The 5,289-nt window shown below is 33.2% G+C and overlaps 1 long non-coding RNA gene across 1 annotated transcript; it reads right to left on the bottom strand.

The window, feature by feature from the left end:
* Positions 1-213: 213 nt before the first annotated feature.
* LOC131624005 (uncharacterized) lies at positions 214-1,346 on the bottom strand. Its single transcript, XR_009290417.1, has 2 exons — positions 1,286-1,346; positions 214-490 (listed from the first exon to the last, which is right to left on the bottom strand). It is a non-coding gene; the product is annotated as an uncharacterized LOC131624005 (long non-coding RNA).
* Positions 1,347-5,289: the final 3,943 nt, after the last annotated feature.

Below are 5,289 nucleotides of genomic sequence, written 5' to 3'. Positions count from 1 at the left end.
TTAATAAGTGTTGCCTATGATATGAGAATAGGGAACGCTTTATTATGCCATTTGAGGGGACGATTTTCAAATGTCTCTATATCTGCCAACAATTTTAAAGTGTTGCCTTAGAGGTAAAACATTTATTTAAAAAATATAAATTTTAGTTACCATTTAACTATTGCTAAAGAGTATAGAATCCAAATAAATTATAGAGCCGTGAAATAGGAAAAGTCATGAAATGAACTCTTAATAATTTATTAATTAACATTAAGAATTGAAATTGTTATATACAAATGAGAAAATATGCTTTATTAGCAATTCTTAACAAACTTCCTAACTAAACAAAAGACTAACTAACTCGATATTAACTAACTCCTCTTCTAAGTAAATAAATTCTCTTCCAATCGATATGGATGAATATGCAAAATCTTCAAACGACGTGTATGTCAAAAAAACATCTTAATAAGCAAGCTTTACTCTTGGGATCTTGTGTTTGTGCATCTGACACCTGCACTTGTTTTTCATAACCAAGGAAACAGAGAAATTATAGTCTAAAAATATAATTTCACAAGCCCTGTGGGTGATTCTAAAAAATAGAAATTTAAAAACATTTTAAGGGGTAAAAGAGTGCAACACAGTATAAAGCACAAGTCAACATACATTTAAATGCATGTAACAAACGATAATCTTTCTTTTGAAATAGTGTAAGTGATCATGAAGCCTTATTTGTTCAGTCCATATTAAACCATAATTTGAAATACAATCAAGTAACCACACAACATAAGAATTGAAACCAGCTAAAAACTGATCATTGTACAAAATAATATATATATATATATATATATATATATATATATATATATATATATATATATATATATATATATATATATATATATATATATATATATATATATATATATATATATATATATATATATATATATATATATATTGCTCTACTCTAATTTGTGAGTTACATTGTACAAAACAAACACAAATGTAAAGTACAAACTAGAACAAATCCAAATAATACCTAAATATAAACAAATATATCTATCATAATCATATAGCAAATTAACTATGAATTAATTAAATATAAAGTAATTCACATAGATTAACTAAAATTTAAAACCATATTTTCAGTTGCTTTTACTCATTAGTGGAATTGCTATCTTGTTCAAAATTAGATGCAAGTTCATCATTTTCAAAACTATCAATTCCATAAGCAACATGACCACTTCCAAAAGCTTTTATATAATATACAAGTGGACTATTATTGTTAAAATCAGAACCACAATACCTTACGGGAGTCTTCGGTTATGATGAACAACATTTTCCAACAGAATTTGATTGTTTGATATATATATATATATATATATATATATATATATATATATATATATATATATATATATATATATATATATATATATATATATATATATATATATGCTCTACTCTAATTTGTGAGTTACATTGTACAAAACAAACACAAATGTAAAGTACAAACTAGAACAAATCCAAATAATACCTAAATATAAACAAATATATCTATCATAATCATATAGCAAATTAACTATGAATTAATTAAATATAAAGTAATTCACATAGATTAACTAAAATTTAAAACCATATTTTCAGTTGCTTTTACTCATTAGTGGAATTGCTATCTTGTTCAAAATTAGATGCAAGTTCATCATTTTCAAAACTATCAATTCCATAAGCAACATGACCACTTCCAAAAGCTTTTATATAATATACAAGTGGACTATTATTGTTAAAATCAGAACCACAATACCTTACGGGAGTCTTCGGTTATGATTAATACCTAGAAGGATGAACTTTTTAGATCATTAGATTTACTTTCATTTGCAATTTCTATTCTGTTTGTTTAAACACTCCAATTATGATAGACATTATTTGTTTTAATAATCATCATCAGTGCATTGCATATGTTTGTCTTGAATAAATTATTTCGCTATCACTCTTTTTAAATTATGTCGTTACTCTGCATATGTTTTGTGATACTCAACTCCTGCTAAGTTGTAAGCCTTTTAAGGGAGGATGACGAGAACGATACCGCAATCTCATATAGTATGCTTTGGAACAGACTATGCTAACGATGTACAGGCATTGTTTCAATTCCTAAACAGTGGAGATATAAGGATGTTAATCCCTCGTTAACCCCTTTGAGCCTAAGAAGTAGAAGTTTTCTTTCTTGTACTAATTAAAACCCTTGATCATAACCTGGGGCAGGGTAGTTCTCAGTTAATTTGGCTGCGCATTCTATTTTAAGAGAATCATTCAGTACACCTTTCAACAAAGGTTTTCAATCATAGACGTTCAACCATACACATCAAAGAGGTGTTGGAGATGTCAATCAAAAGACAATGATGGTTCATCAATCATTAAGCAACGCAGTCAATATCTTTCAAAAGGAAAAAATGAAAAAACATATATACAAAGAAAAGCCTGCTAAGTCAAAAATCAAAAAGGTGACTTAGGCAAAAATCAAGGCATCCCTCTGACTGTAAGCTCAAAATAGACAGTTCAGGCAAAAGTTAGGGATATCAAAAAGATGAAGAAAAAAAGAGAAGTCAATAAATTCTTGAACAACTCAAAGTTGTGACTACCAAAAGGAAGAAGTGACTGCCATCTCAAGAGTTCTCTTTGTTTGCGAACCATCAACATTATCAAAGGCGCAAATCCAAAAGTCTCTTGGAACCTGAATGCATAAGTCGAACCAACTGAGCTTAGGAATGAAGAACATCACGAAGAAGGGGATGGGTATAAATAAACTTTGAGCCTTTATCTTTTGTTTCTTAAAACCGTGAACCAAGCCACGTTACAACCCTTGAAAGTCCTAACTGAAGCATGGTTAGTTCGAAAGCATACTGTCACCAAAAAGGTATCCCGACTCCTTAAGGTTTACTAAAATGCTGAGTGGATATTTCGCTTCTACAAAAAATAGCATGTTTTACAAATATCACGCTTTTACATCTCTTGTTTTAATGTTTTTTTAAAACTCAAGACAAACGTATGCATTGCATCTCATGAATTCATTATTAAACATATTCTGCTACGTAATTTCAAATGTTAGCATCAGAATAAATTTGCACAGGGTATGGCTAATGACTGAAAGTTATCCCGACAAACAAAATCACTCCAAGAAGCCATGTCTCTTACGTATACAAGGGGCATGACATGTTTTGCCCAATCAATCTGGGGCAATCAAGTCAAGATTCGAAGAATCTCTCAAAATGCCAAAAGTCAAAGGCATTCATCCCAAGTGGACTTCAAACTATTTCCCGATCAATCTGGGGCAATCAAGTCAAGATTCCGAGAATCTCTCATGGATGCTCGAACAATCAGGGGCATACATCCAAGTATATCTAAAGCTAGTCCCCAATCAACATGGGACACTGTCATGAGCCTATGATTACTGGGGGCATATTGCCCATAGTGTACATCTCACAAAGACCTCGTGAGGCGAATCTTTCCAAAGTTCCTGTTAACTGGGGCAAATCTATGCAAGTCCAGTTCAACATTTCGATCAATACTCAGTAGCGTGTCCTGAATCGAGTAGTAAATAACTATGATGCTGGGGGCAACTTTCAAGACACCCACATATCCCCTCAGAGTAATCATTAAGAAGATATCTTCAAATGTGCTCGTCCCGACAAAGACATGACTCCCCAACAGAGTTTACATCTTCGACACTATTATTTCTCCAACAAGTTTCTCTTCTTCAACATGGTCCATTTATATCTCTAAATCAGGGTACATCAAATTACTGATCATCCCCAAACAGAAACCGTAAATCCCCAGCTGAACATCTTCAAAGATACAGAGATTTATTTTCTCAATCAAGACAACATGAATCATATGTCATAAACATATTCATACAATTGCATACACGTTCATACATAATACATAAAACAGCGCGACAATTGCATACATAACATACGAGGTCCTCATTTATTTTGAGAATCCCGTCACACAAACACATTGCATGCATCATGACATGGCATAAAGAAAGCTAACCTCTACTTTTCAGGATACCACTATCTCCATTTACAAGAGTTAAGTCGACACCTTTGACGGTTCCTTAACAATCTATTTTCAAGTATTAAGTCGATACCTTTGACGGTTCCTTAATATATCAAGAGTTAAGTCGACACCTTTGACGGTTCCTTAACAACACACTTCAGATATAAGTCGACACCTTTGACGGTTCCTTATACAATCTATCTGCATATCTGAGTCGATACCTTTGACGGTGCCTCAATGATATGCTTCAAAGTTAAGTCGACACCTTTGACGGTTCCTTAACAACCCACATCAAAAGTTAAGTCGACACCTTTGACGGTTCCTTAACGACACACTTCAGATATAAGTCGACACCTTTGACGGTTCCTTATACAACCTACCTGCATATCTGAGTCGATACCTTTGACGGTGCCTCAACAATATGCTTCAAATTTAAGTCGATACCTTTGACGGTTCCTTAAATAACCCAACACAGACTTGAGTCGACACCTTTGACGGTTCCTCAACATTCAAAAGAGAGAAGACGGCAAAGGCAGAAATTTCGCAACAATCCATACTCCAACAACTACCAGATGGCATCTACAAGCCCATCTCCGACAAAAGTCCCTACTTCAAATAGGGCAAATTTCTTGGTATTCTTGTGTTCAATCATCTTCCACCTTCAGATACCGACTGGCATACAAACCACTCTACATCTTCAGGTCTAAGATAATTGAACAGGGGCAGCTGTCATACCCCAAAATTTGCCCATACTCGTTCTCCTATTCAAACTCAAACCAATACACAAAGCTCCAAGACACACTCTCCTATACAAGGCTCTGAACTAGGGTTTGGTTCATTCAAAAGAAAATCACTGAATCAATGGCTCCAAGGCATCTCATATGGCTCAACATATCCCACTTTACCTCCATGACAAGTATCAAGGCCTATCTCAAAGTTTTGGTCATTCAAAAGCTCAGAAGGTCAACAGTCGACTGTTTAACCTAAAAAGTCAACTGTGGTCAAAGTAAAGTCAAAACTCCTGATTTTTCGCCAAGATCCTCATATTGAATTATCATTCACCATTTGATCAAGAATTGATCATGGTTCATCAAGGAAAGATCAGAAAAGTCAAAGGTCAGAAGTTACTATTTTTGGCATGAACTGAAAAAGTCAACCAAACTTTGAAAATTCACCAAATATTCATACTTCATCAGAAAAATTCCCACCAAAGCTCATTTTAAAGGAAATTCATTCCTCTATCCAATGGTCCAA

This window comes from Vicia villosa, unplaced genomic scaffold, assembly GCF_029867415.1.
Source record: "Vicia villosa cultivar HV-30 ecotype Madison, WI unplaced genomic scaffold, Vvil1.0 ctg.000098F_1_1, whole genome shotgun sequence".
NCBI lineage: Eukaryota > Viridiplantae > Streptophyta > Magnoliopsida > Fabales > Fabaceae > Vicia > Vicia villosa.
Note: the sequence above shows the minus strand (reverse complement) of the source record. Positions and strands in the feature narration are given on the sequence as shown.